The sequence below is a fragment of the Elephas maximus genome, chromosome 8 (assembly GCF_024166365.1).
Source record: "Elephas maximus indicus isolate mEleMax1 chromosome 8, mEleMax1 primary haplotype, whole genome shotgun sequence".
Lineage (NCBI taxonomy): Eukaryota > Metazoa > Chordata > Mammalia > Proboscidea > Elephantidae > Elephas > Elephas maximus.
The window spans coordinates 33,080,734-33,108,724 of NC_064826.1; the positions used below are offsets into that span (position 1 = coordinate 33,080,734).

The 27,991-nt window shown below is 40.4% G+C and overlaps 1 long non-coding RNA gene across 1 annotated transcript in view; it reads left to right on the forward strand.

Moving 5' to 3' along the window:
- LOC126082291 (uncharacterized) overlaps window positions 1-22,221 on the forward strand; it is a 77,528-nt gene extending 55,307 nt beyond the window's left edge. Inside the window, exon 3 of the long non-coding RNA XR_007518531.1 lies at window positions 21,987-22,221. This is a non-coding gene — a long non-coding RNA (uncharacterized LOC126082291). The remainder of the gene's footprint in view (window positions 1-21,986) is intronic.
- Window positions 22,222-27,991: the final 5,770 nt, after the last annotated feature.

Below are 27,991 nucleotides of genomic sequence, written 5' to 3' on the forward strand. Positions count from 1 at the left end.
CACTTTTCTTGCATGAGTTTAGCTCAGGTGTCCAGGTAGCTGATTATCAAGTGTATTGTACAGGCTCTGTCCTACAGTCTTAAGAGGGACAGGGGTGATTGGTGTAGGTACCGGTATCCGGTTGCAGCACGGTGTCACTCTGAACAATGCAGGGGGCTGAGAACCATCCCCCAAGTGTGTGTGAGAAAAGTGTGTCCCTGTTCTGTAAAGCGTACAGGTGGGCGGGTTTTGCAGACGGACCATGGGCACCCAATGCTTTTGGTTGTAAGGACTGGGAGGTACCAGTTATTCTTGGACGCCTGTCGCGGGTGACTGAGTGGCCTGAGTGGAGCCACCAGTCCTTAGGCCCCTGATGTGGGTAGGTGAGGACCCTGTTTAATAGGCAAAGCGATGTCAAATATCAAACACCCATCTCTTTACCACACAGCTGGAAAGGTTGCAGTCTGCCAAATAGGGCCTATTGTCCTCAAATAGGCCCGCACAGGTCCATGCAGGGGCACATGTATTCCAAGTCCATGGACTGTTTACGCCGCCTTTGTCCTGAGCTCCCTGGGTTACTGATGCTGGCAAATTATCTTTTCCCCCAGTTGTGAATTTATTCCAACTCCAAGGCCAGGATGATGGCTCTGGTTGCTCAACATGGCCTGTCTCAGGCCCAGGGAAATCAACAACCTCTGAAGCTGGCTTGGGGGCGGGAGGCACAGTAAATTATACGCAAGTACTTAGCTTTTGCCGAGAGAGAGTGCCATTCTTCTCTGGTTCCAGAGGTGTGAGTAGGCTATGTGGCTGGCTGCTTTTCCTTGAGGAAACTGCAGCTGAATGCTACTACCAGCCTGCCACAGCCGCTCCCAGGATGGTGCCAGAGGGTTCCCAGCGATTCAGATCCAGTAACTTCTCTCCACTTCTGAACCATCTCTCCCTTTCCCTGCCACTCAGTCTGTTTTCTAACTTTGCCTTTGTTGTTCAGGGTCTTAGCTTGTCATAAATATAATTGTTTCACTTGTTTTTTCAGGTCTTTATTGTAAGAGGGATCACAGGAAGCGTCTGGCTCTTCCACCATCTTGGACCTGCCTCATTATAGTTATTTTAAAGGATCCCAGGTGGTACAATGGTTAAGGGGTCAGCTGCTAACCAAAAGGTCAGTGGTTGGAATCTACCAGCATCTCTGGAGGAGAAAAAACCTGGCCATCTGCTCCTGTAAGGATTACAACCTAGAAAACCCTGTGCAAAGGTTCTACTCTGTCACATGGAGTTGCTATGAGTTGTAATTGGTTCGACGGCACACAACAACAACATAGTTACTTCATGGTTTATATTATACAGTTGGGTTGTACTTGTCTGATGCATGAATAATTATGGAATTACCTTCACGTTCAGGTTTTTAAGTTTTTAACAAATATTTTTTAATGTTGTATTTATTTTTCTGCTGGGATCTTTAAAAATCACTTACGGCTTACATTTCATTTTTGCTTTTTATTATGTTACTTTCTTAACATCTGTTGCATAATAATGATTCTTAGTGCAATAACTTTTCAGTCACGCCAGATTTGCCTAGTGAAGTAAAGCAGGTTGGTAGCTCTACCAACAATGCAGAGAAATTTCTGTTAGAGAAGAAAGTCTGTGATAAAGTCATTAAACCTGCCTTGACATTTCCCAGGAGCTCCTGAAGGGTTCTTTGCCCTCAGCCTACGGAGACTGCAGTTTTGATCCCAGGGGAAAAATTGCTTTAACTCCTACATTTACATTTTTATGATTATGTCTTTAAAGCTTATTGCCTTAATAATACTTCCCATATGCCCACTGTGTTTCAGAGCCAGCACTCAATGCTTGTACTTTGTAATCGCATTTTCTCTGTTAGATGTCTGCCATTTTTCATGGGCTTCTGAAGCTTTCTATATTAGGAAAGATTATGCATGTAAAGAGCTCAGCATAGCGCTCGCCACATAATAAGTTCTCAATAACTGGGAGCTGTTGTTATGATTTGATTTGATTTTGCTTAAAATCCCTCTGCACTTTTACAAAAATTCACTGAAACTGGTTTTACACTGAAATACAAGACTAGTTATAAGCCTCAAGATCTGTGACTGGTCACATGCCACATTTTTTAAAATATTCTAATTGGACAGCTAATATCACTCGAAGCGTGAAAGAGAAAGTTGTTCTGATTGCTGTTTTATAAGCTGTTTGTAGAGATATTCTTGCCCTGGCCTGTTCTTTGATAAAAATAGGCTAACTCTCAGTTGTTTCAAAAATCTTGATTAGAATGCCTCTTTCAAGGTCCCAGCGATTAGCTGAAGTGATACTGTGTATTTATGCTGCATGTGTAAATATTAATTTTAGGGAATCTCTGGGGTGGTCCTGAAGGCTGCATAGACAGGGCCGGAAGGAGGCTCATGCTGTTTCCGCCTGAGGGAAACTTTCCCCAAATATTTGTCTACTGTTGTGGAGTCAGCAGTGGAATTCCAGGAGCCCTGAGTCTTAGTTTACTTCTATAACCGTGAGTCCACATGACTTTTAATCGATGTCCTGGACTGGAATTACAATTTTAAAAAGGTATCCTGATTAATGAAGCTATTCCATTAATGAAGTTACAATGTTAAATAATATATTAGTTCAAAAGGGTATAAATTTTTGGCTATATCCTTATTATTATTTTTCTTTTTTTCCTTTGTGGTACCAAAATGCCTGAGCAGATGAAATCCAAAGAATACTTGCTAAACGGATCTATTTTGGCAAATGGTTGCCTCTCCTACTTGTCTTACAAATGAGATATGTCCAGGAATACACAGTGTGCAGCCAGGGCAGCCCTCAGCAAGGACATTTTCAACAGGCTTAGTCTTGTCTAAGTCCACAAGAAAGCTATTTCTTTACCAACTGAAACAATTTAAGTGAAGATTAAAAAAATATCAAATGACCATAAACACCCTCAGAGAAGCTTTACTGGAAACCCCCCTTTGAGATAAAGTTTTTACTAGCTGTGCTCCTCTGGTCGCTTTTGGCCACTAATGATTAACTGTTGCAAGGACAGCTAATACATGGGTGACTTTACACCCATCTCTTCTGAATACAAGTCCTTTAGATTTCATGAATTTCTCTGATTGTGTTGCCTCTGAGAGGCCATTTACTTAATTGAGACAGTCTTATTTAACAAATATATACTTAAAATTTACTGACTGTCAGGTACTGTGAGAGATATTAGGAACACAGCAGTAAATAAGTCAGACAAAAATCAATGCCCTGGTAGAGCTTGGAAACCCTGGCGGTAGAGTGGTTAAAGCTACAGCTGCTAACCAAAAGGTTAGCAGTTCGAATCCACCAGGTGCTCCTTGGAAACTGTATGGGGCAGTTCTGCTCTGTCCTGTAGGAGTTGCTATGAGTTGGAATCGACTCAACAGCAGTGGGCTTGGTTTTGGTTGTTTTTTTTGTGGAGCTTACAGTATAGTTGGGGAGGGAGTCACCAGTGTGATAAGTGCTATCATTGAGGAGGTACAGATATCATATGACCATATGGAATGTCACCTATCCCTGTGTGTGTTGTGTTTGTGAGTGTGTGGTATATAAGTGTGTATAAGTGCGCAGGGTGTCAGGGAAGGCTACTCAGAGGAAATAACATGATGAGTACAGTTGAGAGAGAGGGAAGAATGTTCCCCAGAAGGAGAGAGAGCATTATCAGTTCAAGGAATTGACAGATGTTTCATATGGCTGGAGCATACACTCTGAGGTTGGGGAGAGAGGCATGTTGAGAGGTAGGTCTGAAGAGGAAAACCGGACCAATCATGAAGGTCTTGGAGTTTGGGCTTTAACCTAAGGGCCACGGAAAGCCATTAAAGAGTTTAAGCAGAGACTGATGAGATAACATGGGCAATTTAGAAAGACAACTCTTCCTACTATTTGAACATGGTTAATGGAAGGCAGGGATGGGTAGGGAGCTAGTTAGCAGATTCTGGTGATGCTTCCTATTGGGGATGATAATATTACACTAGAGACGGTGGGGATCAAGAAGAGGATAGATCTGAAAGATATTTTTAGGGCTAGAATCAACAAATGTTGATGGATTGTCATTGGGGGAAGGAGAAGGTTGGATGAGGGATCAAGGCTGGTGTTTCCTTTTCTAGTTTAGGCATCTGGGTGTATGATGGAACCAGGGAACACAGGAGGATGACCAGGTTTGGGGGTGAGGGTGGAAGGAAGTGTATGGGTGGGACATCAATGTGGAAATATCCAATAATCATTTGGATAGGCCAACCTAGAATTTGGAAAAAGACATTTGAGCTAATTATAAGAGATTTTGTTGTTACTATTGGTGGCATAGTGGTTAAGAGCTATGGCTGCTAACCAAAAGGCCAGCAGTTCAGATCCATCAGGTGCTCCTTGGAAACCCTATGGGGCAGTTCTACTCTGTCCTATAGGGTCTCTATAAGCCAGAATCGACTCGATGGCAATGGGGTTTTTTATAGAGGATATTTTAAGTCATGAAGATGGGATAAGTATTCCCAAAGGAGGAGAAGTGGATCTTGAAGAGGAAGAGAAATGTCATTTAAAGGTAGAAGAGGAAGAGACTGAGAAGGATTAGCAAAGGAGAAAGGAGGTGATGCTGGAAGAGTGTTTCAGGAAGGAAGGAGTTATTGACCTGTTCAAATGGTTCTAAGAGATCAAATAATGGAAAGAGGGAAGTGTCAATGGGACAAGAGATAGGGAAGCCACTGTGAATGTGTGAGTGTGTACTGTATATACTCGTGATTTTGAGGTGTTGGCGGGAAAGCAGTGAAGATGAGTGCAGAAACCAGGCTAGAGGGATTTGTGGAGGCATATGGAGGTACGAAAATTGACATATGAATGATAGATCCTTCAAGAAGTTCATAAAAGGGAGGAGAGACATAGGCTGGTAGAAGCAGAAGGTTGAGTGAGGCTTTTGTTTTTGTTTCAAAGATGGGGAAGATTTGAGTATGTTCAGATGCTAAAATAAATGACTGAGGAGAGAGAAAGTGGAACCTTGAATGGACAGGGGCCCAACATAGGACAGGAGGACTTCGTGGTTCAGGTGGAGAGGTTACTCTTACATGGGGAGAAAGTCAAGAGTAATTAACCTGGGAGTGGTTGGAGAGGCAAGTCTCAAGTTTATTACAGGAAGTTGAAATGGTTCTTCCACTGTGGCTACCCTCTTTGTGAATTAAGGAGGTAGATAAAGAGGCAGAGTTGTCTTCTGAGAGTAACATGGAAGAAGAGCGTATCAGAAAAGGATAGAGAAGTTTTGGAAGAACCATGATACAAGATGAGAAAAAAAGCTACAGGGGAGACAAAGAAAGACTACTGACTAGAGTGGCATCCATCTGTGGGGCTGTGCTCTTCAAGTAGTGCTCAGCAGCTTCAGAGAAAAACAGAGAAAGAGACATTTGGATAGATTTGGAGTTATGGTGTTGCCAGGCTGATGACATGGAAAGACCATGAGACAAGAGAGATAAGGATATTGGTAAGAGATTAGTTGAAATAAAGTAGATGGAATCTAAATGGAGGAGAAAGGATGTAAAGATGGAGAGGACAGAGAGACGGCAAAACTGGAGAAGCCAAGAGCTGGATGGAGATCTTAGGAAGGTAGAGAGTTGCCAAATGAGGGAACCAGAAAAATAGGAGCCTAAAGTAAAAAAAAAAAAATCTGCAGTTTAGAAAATTATAAGGGTTGGGTGGCTGAAATAGTGGCCATCTGGCTCCTATGGGCTTTGAATTTTCCTGGATTATGATTTGGAGTGTGGATGGAAACAGGGTGCCAGGGCTTTGGTGAAAAATGAGAAGTGACTGAGACATTGGTAGATGATACTAGGAGAGGTAGCAAAATGCCATGAACCTCCAAGGAGTGGAGAGGTTCCAATGACACTGACCCCACCTCCAAACCCAGCATGAAAGGGTGTGGAAAAAGCACTGTTCTCCTTGGTGGGCCAGGAGGTGGAAGGAATGGTCAGTGAGGAGGTTGGTGAAATTTGTTAACCATTGAGAGGAGTCACCCCAGCCATCAGAGGTGGGAACTATTGTTATTTCCATTTTACAGATGAGAAAACTGAGGCACAGAATGGTTGAGTAATTTGCTGAGTTCCACAGCTAGAAAGTGGCAGAGCAAAGTTTCAAACCAGGCAGAATGGCTCCTTAGTAAAAGTGTGAAAGCAGTTTACATAATAACAAAAGAAAATTTGGCTGAATACAAAATAAAATGCACTTGGATAATCTTACTTTTGAATAACCAAGCATCGAACAGATTACATTGAGTTCCCCCCCCCATATTTTTGCTACATGCTGAATTAACTTAATAGTTATTAGTGTTTTGTTTGTTTTTTTGAAGTAACTTGCATTTTCCACACTAACATTTTATGAATTGTGAGCTGTCTTTTGGCTCTTAAGAATACACCTCATTTTGTTAATCCAGATGGCGTTTCTAAGAGACTGCCAAAACATGTACACAGTATAGCAATATGAGCATCTTATTTTTCAGGGCAACGCATCTCTTTCTTTTGAAAACTCAATAATTTGAGTTCTGGGAGCCTAAAAATGCAGACCATCAGCAGGTTTCGCTCCCTGGCCATCAGTAGACGTGCTCCCTTTTGAGAATCATATTTCAGAACACAAACTTGATATCCAAAAACGTGGAGGAGAGGTTCCATGCTTTTCCACATTTAGGCAATTCCGAAGAGTACATTACAGCGTTTGTTAGAAGTAGCATTTAAAAGATGAAGTAATTAAATGGCACTCTTTATAGCTGAAATTAAAAATGAGTTTAGTACGGTCTTAGAAAGATGAAAGAATGCCTGGCAACTCAGTTCTGGTCCCTCAGGCAACTGCATCTTTCAGAACACTTCAGCCGTCAGATTTATTTGTAGCAACTTAAATGAGTTCGTTGTTAGGTGCTGTCAAGTCGGTTCTGACTCATAGTGACCTCAGAGGACAGAGTAGAACTGCCCCATAGGGTTTCCAAGGAGTGGATGTTGGATTTGAACTGCCAACCTTTTGGTTAACAGACAAGCTCTTATCCACTATACCACCAGAGCTCCTAAAGGAATTAGTAAAATGATTTCAGCAATCATGCAAACATTCCAGAAAAATTTATTCTTAGTTCTGGGATACGGAGATGAGAGACGCTTGTCCCTGACTCTCAGCTAATTTGTAATATAGAGGGGAAGATAGAAAAGAAAAATAAACATAAATGCCAAATTATAATAAACCAATCCAGGGTAGAAGCACAGTGAAGGAGTGGCTGACTTGAGGGGCAGGGGTGTGCCTAGAGCTTTCCTGGAGGAGTCGTCACTTGAACTGAGTTTTAAAAGGCAAATCTAGGGTTTTCCAAGAGGGAACACTTAGTACAAGGGAAGAGAGAGGCAGGTGCAGCCAGGAAACCGCAAGCACTCAGGTGTGCCTTGAGCAGAGCCTGTGGAGGGAGGAAGGCTGGAGAAGCCAACAGGGGCCACACTGGGAAGGACCTTGCCTGGATGCAGAAAGATGGAATTTTGGCTTAGATACAAGTGAGAAATAAGAAACGGTGATAAACAGGGGAGGGGCAAGTTTAATTTGCATTTGTGAAAGCATTGTTTATTTTGGGATATTACCTCCATGTTTTATTTTCTGTCTTATCGTGGATTGAATAAGTGTCTCCCAAAATTCATGTCTACCTGGAACCTCAGAATATGGCCTTATTTGGACATAGGATCATTAGTAATTACTTTTTAATATGAGGTTATTTTGGATTAAGATGGGCCCTAAATCCAATGACTGGTGTCTTTTGAGACAAGGAGAGGACACAGAAATACACAGAAGGTGGCTGTGTGAGATGAGGCAGAGGCTGGACAGACGCGGCAGCTGCAACCTCATGTTCAACTGAATGAAACATTGCCAGGTCCTGCACTATCCTCATGACCACTGGTATGCTGGAGTCCACTGTTGTGGTCACTGTGTATTCTGAGTGCCTTCTGACCGAGGGGGCTCATCTTCCGGCACTGTATCAAACAATATTCTGTTGTGACCCATAGGGTTTCCACTGGCTAATTTATAGAAGTATATCACCAGGCCTTTCTTCCTAGTCTTTCTTAGTCTGAAAGCTCCACTGAAACCTGTCCACCATGTGTGATCCTGCTGGTATTTGAAATATTGGTGTCATAACTTGCAGCATAATAGCAACAAGCAAGCCACCACAGTATGACAAACTGACAGATGGGTGTTGGAGCTACAGACTTCTGAGTCCTTAATATATATGCTAGCCACTGTGTGAGAGCTTTAACAATGGACTCTCATCTCATTCTCAGGACAACTTCTGATATTTTTCTGTTTTACATGTAGGGGAGTGGAGACTTCGAAGAGCCATTGTGTGATAGATGTCCTATAGCTAATAAGTGGCAGAGCCATGTTTCAAGGCCAGGATTCCATGTCTCCAGGCCTAAGCTCTTAACTATGACTTAAGAGTGTGCCTGTGCATTTGCCCTAACCCCTCAGTCAACGGACTTGTACTTCCTGGTGGCTAGGAGCCACATCTTACACTGCTTTGTAAGTCTCAAATTGCTAAGGACAGGACTTGCTCAATTTAGGTATTCGTTTAGTATCTGTTGAATGAATGAAAGCTGAAGTCCACTTGATGGTCCCTAAGAGGCTTGAAGAAGTTTAAACTCCCATATTTACCAAATAAATGTGTATTCAGACTTAAGAAAATACAGCTGGTTAACTCAGTTGATTTGGGCACAATACTAATGAGGCCAAGGTCATAGGTTTAATTCCCTCGTGGACCAGTTCACTTTGCACTGTTTTCATGCTCTCAATCTTAAGCAGACTTTCTGGCAAATGCAAATACATACATGTGGTCCCAAGGGAACTGGAGAAAGAAAAGAGAAAGAACGAAGCAGTGCAAATCCATCACCACTGTTGGAAAACCACCTTGAATAATATTACCCACTTACCGTAGGTCACTGGTGTCAGATGTGTTTACATATGAAGAATTGTGCATAATGATTATGGGCCCGGCTTGAATTTGTTTTATTGAAGTCCAAATTAAGGCATGTACCTTAAACATAAGAGGATCTAATAACTTAAACAAAACATTAAAATTATTTGGAAAATAATTTATAGCAGGAGAAACCATTCTTGGTTTGTTTAAAAATAGGAGCACCTTTATTAAGTTAAATGATGTATTGCTGAAAAATTCTCTGTTTATTGTGATATAAGAAATGTGCTTAAGGAAAAAAAAAAAAGAAAAGGGGGAAAGATAACTATAGAGTGTATGGTGTACTACATGGAAAGGTCAAGATGGCTTTCCAGGGCAAATATTCCTGGGCGTGAATCCCAAATATAGAAATTACTGTTGTTGTTAGGTGCCCTCAAGTTGGTTGCAACTCATAGCGACCTTATAGGACAGAGTAGAACTGCCCCATAAGGTTTCCAGGGAGTGACTGGTGGATTTGAACTGCCGACTTTTCCGGTTAGCCCCCGTAGCTGGCCCTAGCTCTTAAGCATAGCGTTACCAGGGCTCCATAGAACTTATTAGCTGTGTGCTTTGTGACAACGTAGTCTCTCTAAGTCCTAGTTTTTTACCTGTCAGGTGTGGATAATCCTGTGTACCCCATGGGTTGTTCTGGGAAATGGCACATGTAAAGCTAGCCCCTCACCCACAAATCAAAACCCCTTTGGTGTCCAGTTGATTCTGACTCATAGCAACTCTATAGGACAAAGTAGACTGCCCCACAGGGTTTCCAAGGAACGGCTGGTGGATTCCAACTAGCAACCTTTTGGCTAGCAGCCAAGCTCTTAACCACTGTGCCACCAGGGCTCCTCCTTACCTATAGGAGGTCTTTTTAAAAAATGGTAACTTTCCCTGTAATTATTTCTCAAAAAAAAAAACAAAACTCTAAGTTTATTCCTCTGAATTGAAGGGGTGTGGATAATTAGAGCAATTGTTGTGACTAAAACTGTAGCCTTAAAAAAAAAAGTTATCATATTAGCATCAAATAATCTTAACACCTCTTAGGCGGTTGATTTAATTTTTCCAAGAAATCTATGTTTTAGTTGGTTCATGCTCTCTGTGGACAATATTTGTTTTGGATATAAGAAAATACAACTTCCTGTAATGATTTTGCCTTTCCTTTTGTTAAAGGTGAGATTTATTTTTTTCTGGTAAGTGTAAATGGAATTTCAGTAAAAATGGTAGACCCTTAGAGGAACAAAAGGGACTTTGGAGAATAGAGGTTTTCATGGCATTAGTTGCTGTATCGTTTTTGTGAGTCACCCTATAGTGCAGAGTCTAGCTTATTCCCTGTCTTTAAGGAACAGACTGTAAGGTCAGGAATTCTGTGTTTGCAACGGTCAACTACTCTCTTTCATTCTCCTCAACAAATAGGTGTCTTTGTAAAATTATATTAGGTACGAACTCCAAAGAAAAACATATTAACTAATATAAAGTGCATGGCTTCGCAGATAAGCTACTTGGAAATGTTCATAGAAAGGAAACAATCGGCCCACACCTACGTTTGGGTACCCGTCCCTCTAGGTTTCCAATATGCTTCCATTCTTGTGCACAGAACATCCATTGTACTGAGCCCATGGGCTCTAAGTGGTTTCTATTAATCTCCGTTACTCATATTCTCATTTTTTTTCTGACTGATATTGCTCATGTCTAAGGAAATTTAGCAGAAGAAAGAATAAAAATGTAGTCTGTCGGGGGAGGGATGGGGACAAATGTATGAAATAGATGGAAGAATCGGGGAAAAAAATCAAAGTGGAAGCATTAAGATGAAGAATTTATGTAGTAGAATTTGTCATGGGTTGTATTGACCAATAAAGAAAATGAGAAGTTTGTAGATTAATATTTTAAACTCATACCCTGAATTAGAATCTAGCAAATCAATGCCAGGAACCAGCAAATGTACTTAGCAATTAGCAGGAGGAAAAAAAAAAAAAATGTAGCTAGTTAATCAGCTTTAGAACCTACCATGGTTCAATTCTGCATTCTGATGAAACTGTTTCAAACTAGTTGTCATTTACTTTTAAAGTGCTGGTACAAGGAGTTTGCTGTAAATAGCAATACTAATTGCATAGACTTGAGCCAAGCACACATACTGCATGCTGTGTATACGTGTCATTTGCTGTGTAGCTCTGCCAACGAACCTGTGCCTGCTGTTCCTACCCTTTCCTTTCTTGGGCACAGTGCACCTATTTACTAAGCTCTCTGGTGTGTACATAGGTGTGAGTGTGTGCATATGAGTGTGTATGTGCATGTGTGTGTTTGGTGGTGGTGGTGTTAGGTGGCATTGAGTGGGTTTCAACTCATAGTGACCCTATAGGTACAACAGAACGAAACACTGCGCAGTCCTGCACCATCCTCACAATCATTGTTACGTTTGAGCCCATTATTGCAGTCACTGTGTCAATCCATCTCATCAAGGGTCTTCCTCTTTTTCGCTGACCCTCCACTTTACATAGCATGATGTCCCTCTCCAAGGACTGGTTGCTCTGATAACATGTCCAAAGTATGTGAGGTGAAGTCTCGACATCCTTGCTTCTAAGGAGCACTCTGGCTATACTTCTTCCAAGACAAATTTATTCTTCTGGCAGTCCATGGTATATTCACTATTCTTCATCAACACCATAATTAAAAGGCATCAATTCTTCTTCAGCCTTCCTTGTTCATTGTCCAGGTTTCGCGTGCATATGAGGTGATTGAAAATACCATGGCTTGAGTTAGGCACACCTTAGCCTTGAAAGTGACATCTTTGGTTTTAAACACTTGAAAAAGGTTTTTGCAGCAGATTTTCCCACGGCAAATTGATTTCTTTCTTTTTTTAATAATACTTGTTTATTGAAAAAAGTAAAAAGTGCAGGAAAGAGTAAATATGAAATAAAAAATCATGAAACTTCTATCAGTAATTACTACTGTTAACACTTAGCACAATTTTCTTTTAGCTCTCTTGCCTGCCTCCCTCCATGTATAAATGTCACATTTTATTTTATTGTGTTTTAGGTGAAAGTTTACAGCACAGGTTAGTTTCTCATTTAAAAATGCACAAATAGTTTTGTGACATTGGTCGCAGTTCCCACAATGTGTCAGCATTCTCCCCCTTTCCTTTTCCACCCTGGGTTCTCTATGTCCCTTCCTCCAGTTTTCCTGTCCCTTCCTGTCTTCGCTTTTGAGCAGATATTGCCCGTTTGGCCACATATACTTGATTGAAGTAAGAAGCATGTTCTCCATGTGCATTATTGTTTATTTTATGGGTCTGTCTAATCTTTGGCCAAAAGGTTGACTTTGATAGTTGCTTCAGTTTTGAGTTAGCAGGGTGTCCAGGGGCCATAGTCTCAGGGGTTCCTCCAGTCTCTGTCAGACCAGTAAGTCTGGTCTTTTTTTGTGTGTGGATTTGAATTTTGTTCTACATTTTTCTCACACTCTGTCTGGAACCCGCTGTTGTGACTTCTGTCAGAGCAGTTGGTGGTGGTAGCCGGGCACCATCTAGTTCTGGACTCAGGGTGGTGGAGGTGGTTCATGTTGTCAGTTAGTCCTTTAGACTGATATCTTCCTTGTGACTTTGGTTCATTCTCCTTTGCTCTGAACTTGATGGGGCCAATCTATGTATCTTAGATGGCCTTTCCAAGCTTTTAAGACCCCAGGTGCTACTCAGCAAAGTAGGATGTAGAACATTTCCCTTATGAATTATGTTACGTCAGTTGACTTAGATGTCCCCCGAGATTGTGGTCCTCAGCCCTCAGCCCCAGTAACTCCGTCCCTCAAGGTGTTTGGATGTGTCCAGAAAGCTTCTCTGGCTTTGCCTTGGTCAAGTTGTGCTGACTTCCCCTACATTGTGTGTTGTCTTTTCCCTTCAACAAAATTAACACCTACTATCTAGTTTTTTTTTTTAATCTAGTTAGTGATTTCCCCTTTCCATCCCTGCCCTCCCTTGTAACCATGAAAGATTTTTTTTTTCTGTGGATAAACCTTTTTTTGGGTTCTCATAATAGTAGTCTTAAATACAATACTTATCCTTTTGTGATTGACTTATTTCACTCAGCATAATGCCCTCCAAATTCACCTATGTCATGAGATGTTTTGTGGATGCTTCATTGTTCTTTATCATTTTGTAATATTCCATTGTGTATATGTACCATCTCCCATGCATCTGTCAGTTTGTTGTACTGTGGGGGCTTGTGTGTGGCTGTGATTCTGGGAGCTATGCCACCAGTATTCAGATACCAGCAGGGTCACCCATGGTGGACAGCTTTCAGCTGAGTTTCCAGACTAAGACAGACTAGGAAGAAGGACCCAGTGGTCTACTCCTGAAAACAATTAGCCAGTGTAAACCTTATAAATAGCAGCGGAACGTTGTCTGATACAGTGCCAGAAGATGAGCCCCTCGGGTTGGAAGGCACTGAAAATACGACTGGGGAAGAGCTGCCTCCACAGAGTAGGGTCAGCCTTAATGATGTGGATGGGTACAAGCTTTTAGGACCTTCATTTGCTGATGTGGCATGACTGAAAATGAGAAGAAACACTGCAAACATCCATTAATAATTGGAACGTGGAATGTATGAAGTATGAATCTAGGAAAATTGAAAGTTATCAAAAATGAAATGGAATGCATAAATGTTGGTATCCTAGGCATTGGTGAGCTGAAAGGGACTAGTATTGGCCGTTTTGAATCCGACGATCACATGGTCTACTATGCTGGGAAAAACAACTTGAAGAGGAATGGCGTTGCATTCATTGTAAAAAAAAAAAAAAAATTTCAAGATCTATTCTGAAGTACACGCCTGTCAGTCATAGAATAATATCCATATGCCTACAAGGAAGACCAGTTAATACGACTATTATTCAAATTTATGTACCAACCATTAAGGCCAAAGAAGAAGTTGAAGATTTTTACCAACTTCTGCAGTCTGAAATTGATCAAACATGTAATCAGGATGCATTGATAATTACTGGTGATTGGAATGTGAAAGTTGGAGACAAAGAAGAAGGATCAGTAGTTGGAAAATATGGCCTTGGTGATAGAAATGATGCCGGAGGTCGCATGATAGAATTTTGCAAGACTAATGACTTCTTCATTGCAAATACATTTTTCAACAACATAAATGGTAACTATACACATGGACCTCACCAGATAGAATACACAGGAATCAAATCGACTACATCTGTGGACAGAGACGATGGAAAAGCTCAATATCATTAGTCAGAACAAGGCCAGGGGCCGACCGTGGAACAGACCATCAATTGCTCATATGCAAGTTCAAGTTGAAACTGAAGAAAGTCAGAGCATGTCCACAAGAGCCAAAGTATGACCTAGAGTGTATCCCACCTGAATTTAGAGACCATCTCAAGAATAGATTTGATGCATTGAACACTAATGACCTAAGACCAGACGAATTGTGGAATGACATCAAGGACATAATACATGAAGAAAGCAAGAGGTCATTAAAAAGACAGAATAGAAAGAAAAGACCAAAATCATGTCAGAAAAGACCAAAATCATGTCAGAAGAGACTCTGAAACTTGCTCTTGAAAATACAGTAGCTAAAGCAAAAGGAAGAAATGATGAAGTAAAAGAACTGAACAGAAGATTTCTAAGGGCAGCTTGAGAAGACAAAGTATTATAATGACATGTGTAAAGACCTGGAGTTAGAAAACCAAAAGGGAAGAACACGCTTAGCATTTCTCAAGCTGAAAGAACTGAGGGAAAAATTCAAGCCTCAAGTTGCAATATTGAAGAATTCTATGGCGAAAATATTAAACGATGCAGGAAGCATAAAAGAAGATGGAAGGAATACACAAAGTCACTGTACCAAAAAGAACTGGTCGATGTTCAACCATTTCGGGAGGTAGCATATCATCAGGAACCAGTGGTACTAAAGGAAAAAGTCCAGGATGCACTGAAGGCACTGTCGAAAACAAGGCTCCGGGAATTGACAGTATACCAATTGAGATGTTTCAACTAAGGGATGCAGTACTGGAAGCGCTCACTAGTCTAAATCAAGAAATTTGGAAGACAGCTACCTGGCCAACCGACTGAAAGAGATTCATATTTATGCCTATTTCCAAGAAAGGTGATCCAACATAATGCAGAAATTATCGCACAATTTCATTAGTATCACACGCAAGTAAAATTTTGCTGAAGATCATTCAAAAGTGGCTGCAGCAGTATATCAACAGAGAACTGCCAGAAATTCAAAGTTGGATTCAGAAAAGGACGTGGAACCAGGGATATTATTGCTAATGCCAGATGGATCCTGAAAGCAGAGAATACCAGAAAGATGTTTTCCCTGTGTTTTGTGCAAAATGATTCAACTGTGTGGATCATAACAAATTATGGATAACATTGCGAAAAATGGAAACTTCAGAACACTTAATCGTACTCACGAGGAACCTGTACATGGATCAAGAGGCAGGCGTTCAAACAGAACAAGGGATTACTACATGGCTTAAAGTCAGGAAGGGTGTACGTCAGGGTTGTATCCTTTCACCATACCTACTCAATCTGTGTGCTGAGCAAATAATCCAAGAAGCTGGACTATATGAAAAAGAACAGGGCTTCAGGATTTGAGGAAGACTCATTAACAACCTGTGTTATGCAGATGACACAACCTTGGTTGTTAAAAGTGAAGAGGACTTGAAACACTGATGAAGATCAAAGACCACAGCCTTCCAAATGGATTGCACCTGAACATAAAGGAAACAAAAATCCTCGCAACTGAACCAATAAGCAACATCATGATAAATGGGGAAAAGATTGAAGTTGTCAAGGATTTCATTTTACTTGGCTCCACAATCAACACTCTTGAAAGAAGCAGCAAAGAAGTCAAAAGATGTATTGCGTTGGGCAAATCTGCTACAAAAGACCTCTGTAAAGTGTTGAAAAGCAAAGATGTCACCTTGAAAACTAAGATGCCCAGACCTAAGCCGTGGTGTTTTCAGTCACCTCATAAGCATGGGAAAGCTGGACGATGAATAATGAAGACCGAAGAAGAATTGATGCCTTTGAATTGTGGTGTTGACGAATAATAGTGACTATACCATGGACTGCCAAAAGAATGAACAAATCTGTCTTGGAAGAAGTACAGCCAGAATGTTCCTTAGAGGCAAGGATGGCGAGACTACGTCTGACATACTTTGGACATGTTATCGAGAGGGATCAGTCCCTGGAGAAGGATATCATGCTTGGTAAAGTAGAGGGTCTGTGAAAAAGAGGAAGCCCCTCAACAAGATCGATTGACATGGTGGCTGCAACAATGAGTTCATGCAAAACAACAACTGTGAGTATGGCGCAGGACTGGGCAGTGTTTCATTCTGTTGTTCATAGGGTTGCAGTGAGTCGGGACAACAACAACAACATATATACCATAATCTGTTTATACATTCATCTGTTGATGGGCACTTAGGTTGTTTCCATCATTTTGCTTTTGTGAATAACGCTGCAGCGAACATGGGTATGCATATATCTATTTGTGTGATGGCTCTTATTTCTCTAGGATATATTCCTTAGTGTGGGATTGCTGGATCATATAGTATTTCTATTTCTACCTTTTTAAGGAGGCACCATATCATTTTCCATAGTGGTTGTTCCATTTTACATTCCCACCAACAGTGTGTAAGAATTCCATTCTCCCAGCAACCTTTCCAACATTTGTTATTTTCTGTTTTTTTGATTAGTGCCAATAATGTCAGGGCAAATTGGTTTCTTGACTGCTGCTTCCATGGGTGTTGATTGTGCATCGAGGTAAAACAAAATCATTGACAACTTCAATATTTTCTCCGTTTATCTTTATGTTAATTACTGGTCTAGTTGTGAGGATTTGTGTTTTCTTTATGTTGAAGTGTAATCCGTACTGAAGGCTGTAGTGTTTGATCTTCATCAATAAGTGCTTCAAGTCCTCTTCACTTTCAGCAAGCAAGGTTGTGTCATCTGTATATCACAAGTTGTTAATTAGTCTACCTTCAATCCTGGTACCACATTCTTCTTCATATAGTCAAGCTTCTCAGATTATTTGCTCAGCATATAGATTAAATAAGAATGGTGAAAGAATACAACCTTGACACACACCTTTCCTGATTTTAAACCAAGCGGCATTCCCTTGTTCTGTTTGAACAACTGCCTCTTCATCTATGTGCGGGTTCCTCATGAGCACAATTAAGTGTTCCTGGAATTCCCATTCTTCACCGTGTTATCCATAATTTGTTATGATCCAAAGAATTGAATGCCTTTGCATAGCCAATAAAATACAGGTAAACATCTTTCTGTTATTCTCTGGTTTCAGCCAGGATCCATCTGACAACAGCAATGATATCCTTTGTTCCACGTTCTTTTCTGAATCTGGCTTGAACTTCTGGCAGTTTCCTGTTGACGTACTGTTGCAACTGTTTTTGAATTACCTTCAGCAAAATTTTACCTTCTGAAGATTAATGATATTGTTTGATAATTTCTGCATTCTGTGGCTGCTGTGAGTCGGAATCGACTCGATGGCACTGGGTTTGGTTTGGTTTTTTTTTTTGGTTGAATCAACTTTCTTTGGAATGGGCACAAATAGAGATCTTTTCCATTTGGTTGGCCAGGTAGCTCTCTTCCAAATTTCTTGGCATAGACGACTGAGCACGTCCAGTGCTGCACCTCTTTGTTGAAACATCTCAGCTGGTATTCCGTTAGTTCCCGGAGCCTTGTTTTTCGACAGTGCCTTCAGTGCAGCTTGGACTTCTTCCTTCAGCACCATCAGTTCCTGATCATATGCTACCTCCTGAAATGGTTGAATGTCAACCAACCCTTTTTGTACAGTGACTCTGTGTATTCCTCTCATCTGCTTTTGATGCTTCCTGTGCCCATAGAATCCCTCACTATTGCAACTCGAAACTTGAATTTTTTCTTCAGTTCTTTCAGCTTGAGAAATACTGAGCGTTTTCTTCCCTTTTGGTTTTCTAACTCCAGGTCTTTGCACATTTCATTATAATCCTTTGCTTTGTCTTCTTGAGCTGCCCTTTGAAAGCTTCTGTTCAGTTATTTTACTTCATCACTTCTTCCATTTGCTTTAGCTACTCTAGGTTAAAGAGCAAGTTTCTGAGTGTCTTCTGATGTCCATTTTGGTGTGTGGTGTAGATTGTTATAAATGAATATTATCATGAGAATTGAAAACAATCCCTTTTCGTTTGTGACTGATATTCCAAATTCCATTTTTCCTACTGAGCTGGCCTAATGAGCCACTTCCATTCTACCATAATTTTCATTCTTTGTAGATGTCTCTCATTTCTGTTCAGTTTCATTTTCCATAAAAGTATAAAGGAATTAGCCCTTGCATTGCCGCACATTCTCCTCCTCTCTCAAGCTGCTGCTTGTCACTGAGTCACTGAGCTAGAACTGAGAGAGCCCTTTATGCTAACTTGATGGAATTGTTGATTATCCGGGGTGGGTATGTCAGGTCTCAGGTTGGGGCAAGACTGAGCCTAATGCTGTAACTGAGAAAGGCATAATCATCTCAACCTAACAGCATATATACTAACAGGAAACTCTTGGAATGTAAATTTGGTAGTTTATGAAAAGCACTGTAAGGAAATAATTTTTACACATCTGATAGCATTTGGCTAGAGATGATGTAGCATTCTTTTTTTATCCCCAGCTTACTAAAAGTATTTTCACAATATGAGCTAATTGTAGCCCATCAAGCATAAGCAAGCACATAGGTGAATGAACACCAAGCCTTGTTTTGACTATTAACAGGGAAGGCATCCCACTGCAATCCCCCAACAGGGGAAAGGTTAAACCTAAAAAGCCAGTGCTGTAATTACTATTTATTTCAAAAGTGCTTCATTTTATTATGACATGCAGCATTTGTCACCTAGACAACTAGTGTCTTTGGACGGCCAGGCCAATAAAAGAAAGTCAAGAGAAAGCTCAGAAGTCAATATTGAGACTACAGCTTTCAAAATAAAATTAGAGAAACACTACTGAGTTTGCCAACCGCTTGGCTTGTTTATTGTGTAAGTCTCAGACATCAGAGAACATGACATCACAGAAATTTCTTTTTGATATACACTGAGTCCCCTTTAAATGAACTATCTGTATATTTACTCTGTCCAGAATTAAGTTCTTCCTAAATTGTTAATACCACCACCTGTTGGTCAATTTGTCATACTGTGGTGGTTTGCATGTTACTGTGATGCTGGAAGCTATGTCATGGGTATTTCAAATAACAGCAAAGTCACCCATGGCGAACAGGTTTCAGCAGGGTTTCCAGACTAAGATAGACTGGGAAGAAAGGCCTGACGATCTACTTCCAAAAATTAGTCAATGAAAACCTTATGGATCACAACAGAACATTGTCTGACTCACTCGCTTTAGACATCATCAGGAAGGATCAGTCACTGGAGAAGGAGATTGTGTTTGGTGAAGCAGAGGACCAACGAGGGTTAGGGAGACCTTTGGTGAGATGGATTGGTACAGTAGCAGCAGTGGTGAATTCAAACTTGCTGGTGATTGTGAGGATTATGCAGGACCAGGCAGCATTTTGTTCTTTTGTAAAATAAGGTCCTCATGAGTCAGAGTTGACTCGATAGCAGCTATCTATGAGTTGTTAATAAGCTCACTTCTCTGCCACCACCTTCATCATTTAAACTCTTTTTTCCTTGATTTGTTCTGGGAACGTAGAGGAGACTCCTAACATGACTCTTATCTGGGCTCATGTGGGATACTCCCTTGCCAGTCTATTCCATGGTTGCCATCGAGCAGCCTGGATACTTAATAACCTCTGTATAGGGGAAAAGGAGCATAGCCCTGCCCACTTTATTTGTTACTACCAGGCACCTAAGGCTTTTGCTAGCACAGGTTAGGCATCAAAGCCTGGGCAATGGGAGAGTCTTCAGGTAAATGAAATATACCAAAAAAAAAAAAAAAAAAAAAAAAACCAAGCCCAGTGCTGTCGAGTGGATTCCGACTCATAGCAACCCTATAGGACAGAGTAGAACTGCCCCATAGAGTTTCCAAGGAGCACCTGGTGGATTCGAACTGCCAGCCCTTTGGTTAGCAGCTGTAGCACTTAACTACTACACCACCAGGGTTTCCAGATGAAATATAACCTTACTCAATTCTCTTGTTTAATTGGGACTATTTAGGTAGTCTTTTTTCATATTCTTGTCTCTACGATAAATAAGGATTAAATGAGAAAATTGGAAGTACACCAGGAAGGGAAATCAGGGCTGAAAACTTAACCCTCCTATCCAAACCTCGCATATAATTTTAACATGAGAAGGGACGGTATTTGCCCCATCAGCCATGTCACCACTTATTAAGAGGCTTCTCCTTATGCTTTTAGGTGCACATGAGAGCACAAGCATTTTGAAAAGTTTGAAGCCACAGAGGAGAAGGGAAAGTTTTTTGTTTTGTTTTGTGACTCTAAAGTCAGTGGTTAATTTTAAAAGAAAACCTGTTTCTTCCCCTAAACATTCACATTTGTGATGCATGCAGGCGGTGTTGTCAGGAATACCCTCAGTCTTAAAATGAATGGTTTGTATCAAGGCAAACATTTAGGAGATCGTCTCAGTTTCTCTTCATTTAGTAGAACTGACTGCATGTAGACACACTTAACTGTGCAAGCCCAGACTGTGTGTAATTGAAAGAATAACCCATTCTCTTAAAAAAATCAAAGCACTTAATTTTACTTCTTTTTCTTCTTTCTTCCAAAGATTATAAATAATATTTTTTAAATTGCCTACTACATTGAAATAATCCACAAATTAATATCCTCATTCTGAAGCCACTCTTCCATTGCTATCCATTAGTTTTTTATGTGTAATATATCCTTTAGTCATCACAATGTACTTACATATAGAAAATGATTAAAGTCTTTCCTCCTTGCTTACTCCCCCACCTCAGTACGTTTGCCACAATGGACACTCGCCCTCTGCCCATTTTCCTATTACATTTTCCCTCCTTTGACCATGCACACTCTTGGTTCTTTCCTTATTCTTCTTTTGTAAAATAATTTTGATCATCTACTGCACTTCATTGCCTAACACAGAAGTCTGGAGGGCAGGTGGGCCGTGGGGTGGAAGGTTCCTGATGGCCATGATGCCAGTCTGACCAAGAGACCTTACCACAGTGAATCGACCAGAGCCTAATGGAATCAGAAATCTGATAATACCAGCTTCCAATTTTGGAAGAACCGAGAGGGCTGGACACTGCCGTCTTCTGGTCAGTGCATTATCTCTTTGAGGCAAAGACCACGTAGTGAGCTTTCGGCAGAAAATTGAGGACTAGATTATGTAGTTTACCTTCACAACAGAGAGATGTATATTCTTGGTCTGGATTTGGAAAAGGTGAGTCCTTGGGCCAGCGTTTCTTCTCCCATGGACTAGTGTTTGAAGCTTGCATGTGTGGTCCAGCTCTTTGTCTCTATGACCCTCCTTCATCTCTGCTTCCTTAGATGCCTTCCATGGTACCATATCCCACTCTATGCGCTCTCACACCTCACAATACCCCCCAACCCACTGCCATTGAGTCAATTCTGATTCATGGCGGACTCTTTAGGGCTTCCAAGGCTGTAAATCTCTACAGAAGCAGACTACCACCTCTTTCTATAATATCCCTATACCCTCATTAATCTTTACTAGTGGTCTTTCTGGAAACCCTGGTGGCGTAGTGGTTAAGTGCTACAGCTGCTAACCAAGAGGTCGGCAGTTCAAATCCACCAGGTGCTCCTTGGAAACTCTATGGGGCAGTTCTACTCTGTCCTATGGGGTTGCTATGAGTCGGAATCAACTCGACGGCAGTGGGGTTTTTTAGTGGTCTTTCCCTAGGGTATGGTCTTATCTGAACAGATATGGAGACCCTTCTGTCATCTGAGTTATTAGAATCAGATTGTGTAAAGGATGATCAATTTAATTTATTTAAATCTCAATTTGCATCTCATTTGCATTATTGCCAAAGGAAATAATGCTTGTGATAGGTTTCCTCTTCCTTTCTCTCTTTGTGCTGTCCCTCTTGTGACATTGTCCTGTGGTCTAGGAGCAAAAAGAGAAGAGACACAGACACACAGGGAGATGACCATGCGATGATGGAAGCAGAGATTGGAGTGATGCATCTACAAGTCAAGGAACACCAAGGAGTGCTGGCCACCACCAGAAACTAGGAAGAGGCAAGGAAGGGTTCTACCGAAACTCTCAGAGATAACATGGCCCTGCTGACACCTTGATTTCAAACTTCTGGCCTCCGGTACTGTGAGACAATAAATATCTGTTGTTTTAAGCTACCTGGTTTGTGGTACTTTATTACAGCAGCCCTAGGACACTAATACAGGTATTGATTATATTATTAGTAAATATAAATAAAAGAGGGCCGTGAATAGACCCACGATGACAGTGTGTCATGACGTAAGTATTATGCTTAATCCAATGCTGTGCTCCTGAAGTCCATTGAAAAAAAAAGAAAGAAAAGTTATGAAGTTGGATGGGGATGAGGAGACTGATAGAACATAGCTCAAGGCAGTTACTGGAAAAAATTAAGCTGTTGTATGTTTATTCCCAACAAGTTGAGACTCCTCAATGAAATACTTTGAAATGCATGAAACCATTATTCTCCCATTTCCCAGGTTTGAAACAGTCATCTTCTTTATTACCTTTATTCAACCCAGTGCTTTTTAAACCACAGGTTGTGACCCAGTAGATCATGAAATCAGTTTAGTGCTTTGCCCTAGCTTTTATTTATTTATTTATTTTGTTGTGCTTTAAGTGAAGGTTTACAGCTCAAGTTAGTTTTTAGTACAAAAATTTGTATACACATTGTTATGTGACTCTAGTTGTACTCCCTATAATGTGACAGCACGCTCCTCCTTTCCACCCTGGATTTCCCGTGTCCATTCAGCCAGCTCCTGTCCCTTTCTGCCTTCTCATCTCACCTCCAGACAGGACCTGCCTTTTTAGCCTCATGTATCTACTTGAACTAAGAAGTACACGCTTCACAAGCATCATTTTATGTCTTATAGTCCAGTCCAGTCTTTCTCTGAAGAGTTGGCTTCAGGAATGGTTTTAGTTCTCGGTTAGCACAGAGTCTAGGGGCCATGTCTTCCAGGTTCCTCCAGTCTCAGTCAAACCACTAAGTCTGGTCTTTTTAGTAGAACTTGAGTTCTGCACCCCTCTTTTCTCCTGTTCTGTCGGGGACTGTCTGTTGTGTTCCCTGTCAGGGCAGACATTGGTGGTAGCCATTGCCCCAGCTTTTAAATAAAAAAGAAAGAGAACAGAAAAGCATAGAAAATATTAGTGTGTGTCACACATAGTAATGGATACATTTTCGTGAAATTTTGTTTCCATTATTTATGCATGTGTGTATGTGTGTATTGAATTATAATGTAACTAAACGCCAAACCAAACCAAACCTAGTGCCGTCGAGTCGATTCCACTCATAGCCACCCTATAGAACAGAGTAGAACTGTCCCATAGAGTTTCCAAGGAGAGCCTGGTGGATTCGAACTGCCAGCCCTTTGGTTAGCAGCCATAGCACTTAACCACTACGCCACCAGGGTTTCCATAATGTAACTAGGGGGAAAAAAAAAAAAAACTACTAAACCCATTGCATTCAAGTCGAGTCCGACTCATAGCAACCCTACAGGACAGAGTAGAACTGCCCCATAGAGTTTCTAAGGAGCACCTGGTTGATTTGAACTGCAGACTTTTTAGTTAGCAGACAGCACTTAACTGCTATGCTACCAGGGTTTCCTGTAGCTAGAGGTTGCATTAAACAGGTAAAAAATATAATCAGAGAGTGCATTGAAAAAAGTAATTGGCAGCCAACTTCTGTAGGTCCACCGGTAAGGAATCTGTTTCCTCCATTCTTGTCACAGCCCCCACTGTTGGGCAGGTTCTGCACTACTCCTCACCTGGGTATAAAAGGTATAATGACATCTATATATAATGGCATCTATAACTGGCATCTCAGTCTCATCTCAACTGGCTGTCTTCTCCAGAATCTACCAAAACTTCTGGAAAAATCTGGCTAAAACACACTTCTGACACCACTGCACTGCTCAAAATTCTTCAGCAATTTCCTCTTCATTACCTATTGAAGTCGATAGAGACCCCTCTCCCTACTGTAAAAAACCTTCTGCAATGTAGGTTCAAAGTCCGAATCTACTTTTCTAGACTTATCTACTGATACTCTTTCTTCCTGAAACCTATCCAGATAAGCTCAATTTCACATCCTTCTCATAGCACTTCCACTTTTTACAGGACTAATTTACATGTATGATTTGTTCTATTGGATTTCAAACACCTCAGCATCAGTGCCAAGATTAGCATTTTGCACCTAGTCGCTGTCCAATAAATATTTGCTTTTGTGGGGAATGAAACTTGCAATATGGTCTTGGAGTTCTTAATGGTCCAAAAGTTGGGTTTTTTAATTATTGGAAGCAGTGACTTGAATGCAAATTCATCTGATTTTCCCAATTATTTAAAACTTGCAGTACACATAGAAAAAATCACTAAAAAGGAGAAGAACCCTTTAAAATTTATAGAATGAAAGTTGTATTTACACACGCATGACCAAGTACAGAGCTAAGACAAGATTACAGAAAAACACAAACACTAGAATCTTATTTTTTTAATTCTTTTTTTATTTTTTATTGTGCTTTAAGTGAAAGTTTACAAGTCAGTCTCTTATACAAAAATTTATATACACCTTGCTATGTACTCCTAGTTGCTCTCCCCCTAATGAGACAGCGCACTCCTTGTCTCCACCTTGTATTCCCTGTGTTCATGCAGCCAGCTTCTGTCCTCCTCTGCCTTCTCATCTCCCCTCCAGACAGGAGCCACCCACATAGTCTCATGTGTCTCCTTGAGCCAAGAAGCTCACTCCTTACCAGTATCATTTTCCATCTTATAGTCCAGTCCAATCCCTGTCTGAAGAGTTGGCTTTTGGAATAAATCCACTCTTGGGCTAACAGAAGGTCTGGGGACCATGACCTCCACGGTCCTTGTAGTCTCAGTCAGACCATTAAGTCTGGTCTTTTTACGAGAATTGGAGGCCTGCATCCCACTGTTTTTCTGCTCCATCAGGGATTCTCTGTTGTGTTCCCTGTCAGGGCAGTCATCAGTTATAGCTGGACACCATTTAGTTCTTCTGGTCTCAGGCTGATGTAGTCTCTGATTTATGTGGCCCTTTCTGTCTAATTACCTTGTATCTTTGGTGTTCTTCATTCTCCTTTGCTCCAAGTGGGTTGAGACCAATTGATGCATCTTAGATGGCTGCTTGCTAGCTTTTAAGACCCCAGACGCCCCTCATCAAAGTGGGATGCAGAATGTTTTCTTAATAGATTTTATTATGCTAATTGACCTAGATGCCCCCTGAAACCATGGTCCCCAGACCCCTGCTATTCTGGTCTTTGAAGAGTTCTGTTTATTCAGGAAACTTCTTTGCTTTTGGTTTAGTCCAGTTGTGCTGACCTCTCCTGTATTGTGTGTTGTCTTTCCCTCCACCTAAAATAGTTCTTGTCTGCTATCTAATTAGTGAATACCCCTCTCCCTCCCTCCCTCCCCACCCTCATAACCATCAAAGAATATTTTCTTCGGTGTTTATACTATTTCTTGAGTTCTTATAATAGTGGTCTCATTCAATATTTGTCCTGTTGCAACTGACTAATTTCACTCAGCATAATGCCTTCCAGATTCCTCCATGTTATGAAATGTTTCATGGATTCATCATTGTTCTTTATGGATGTGTAGTATTCCATTGTGTGAATATACCATAATTTATTTATCCATTCATCCATTGATGGGTACCCTGGTTGCTTCCATCTTTTTGCTATTGTGAAGAGTGCTGCAGTGAACATAGGTGTGCATATATCTGTTCCTGTAAAGGCTCTTATTTCTCTAGGGCATATTCCAAGGAGTGAGACTGCTGGATCTTATGGCAGTTCTATTTCTAGCTTTTTAAGGATGCGCCAAATGAATTTCCAAAGTGGTGGTACCATTTTACATTCCCACCAGCAGTGTATAAGTGTTCCAGTCTCTCCACAACCTCTCCAACATTTATTATTTTGTGTTTTTTGGATTAATGCCAGTCTTGTTGGGGTGAGATGGAATCTTGTAGTTATGATTTGCATTTCTCTAATGGCTAATGATCGTGAGCATTTCATCATATATGTTAGGTGCCTGAATGTCTTCTTTGTATACTAGAATATTTTAGATGAAATAGCTTTTGCACTGATAAAATTTATTTCTTTTTAATTTATCCTGGTTGACTATCTGTTTAAGTTATTTGAAAATTACTTTCATTTTGCCTGAGTAGAAAAATATCTAAGATTTTCCATTGCAAAGATATTCCAAATAACTCTTTTTTTTTTTTTTTTCTTAGCAAATGGGAACAGAAGAACAGTGAAATCATGTAAAATAAAGATGAAGGATGTGGAAACCCACGGTAGTCCAGGTTTTCAAAGCAAGTAACTAGTTAAGTAATTAAATAAAGACTAAATAGAATAATTTGAGTTAGGGCTGCTGTTGAACTACTTACCCAAACTCAGTGGTTAAGACTAAAAGCAGTAAAACTGCCAAAATGAAGCCAAAGAAAGAAGATTCTAGGAAAACAGGGTCCTGGAAAAATCTATGATTTGTATTATCAATGGTTAAATCCCCAGAAATTGACTGTATTTAAATCCTGTCAATGGGTTTAAAAAGAATTAACCGAGTTGTCTACCTGTTTTTCTAAATCACTCTCAGTTATGTCAAGTAAGATTTTGTAGTTTATGTGGTAGGCCTTCAAAGGATTTTTATTTCGGTGTAAGTGAAAATTTTCTAAATGTTGTTTGTGCATCAGGTGTTTTAATTAGATACAAAATTATTTAGCCACCCAATCTCCCTTTTGTCTTTTGAAGAAAAATAAACTTTATTGAACGGCAGGTATTTTTTTTACAGACATTAAAATTTTTTTTCCAATTCTGTATTATAGGCCAGCTATAAGTCAAGCTATTTCATCTAATGAAATTTGCTTTGATCAGAGAAGGCAATCATCCTTCAAAGCATTGTTGTGTTTTGAAATGCAAGCAAGTGCTTAATAAATTGAGGGGGCTGCAGCAGCCACAGATCAAAATATAGGTTGATGTTTCATTAGATCACATTAATACCTGACAGACAGAATGGCTACAGATCAGTGGGGAAACGCCGTTGCTTTGTGGGGCATTGTAGGAAGAACATGGAGTTTCTTCTTTTGCTCTCTCCCTCCCTCCCTCTTTCTTTCCATTTCTTCCCACTTCATCTATTTCCCACTTTCAGACTACAGAATTTGTGACTACAGAATGTGTGGCCAAGTGTTCTTAATTTTTACTAGGAATTTACAGAACTAAATACTCAGTAGGTTATAGGACAATAGGATAATAATTGAACACTTTAAATAGAAAATATTATAATAGAATTTTATGTTTACATAGAACCTTTTGTAGCCCCTCCCTAATAGATACGTCATTTTTTTCTCTTGGGGAAAGAATCTTCAAATAATTTTTTTCTGAAGGATAGAGATTTTCTATGTAAAATTTCAAATATAATTCTTACTATATCTTCTCATTCAAAGTAGGGTCAGATGGTCTTGGCAAACAAGATTTGAGAAATTCCTATATTAGGTCATAAGTAAGAATTTTTTATTTAAGAAGCCACAGGACAAATTATTCCATTTCTTTTTAGAGAGATGAAGTGATGCGTAAGGCCCCGTGGCCTGTACACACCTAAAACTTGGGTAAGAACTCTATTTTCCAGGTGAGATTTGGAAGTGGAACTTATAGGAGTGGAATTTGATTTGGGCCATGTTCGAAGCAGCCAGAGAAACCCACCTATTAGGTACCACATGCAGAGAGCTGCGTAATAAATACTTCTTGATGATGGTCCTGATGGGTTTTACGGCTGCTTGTGGCTGTGAGATACACTGAAGCCACATAATCACCGTGTTTGGAGCTTTGTAGCACAACAAGAATTTTCCTGCATTGTCTATTAGAGTCTCTGAGTAAAAGCCAGTAACTTGGGCTGCAATGAAAA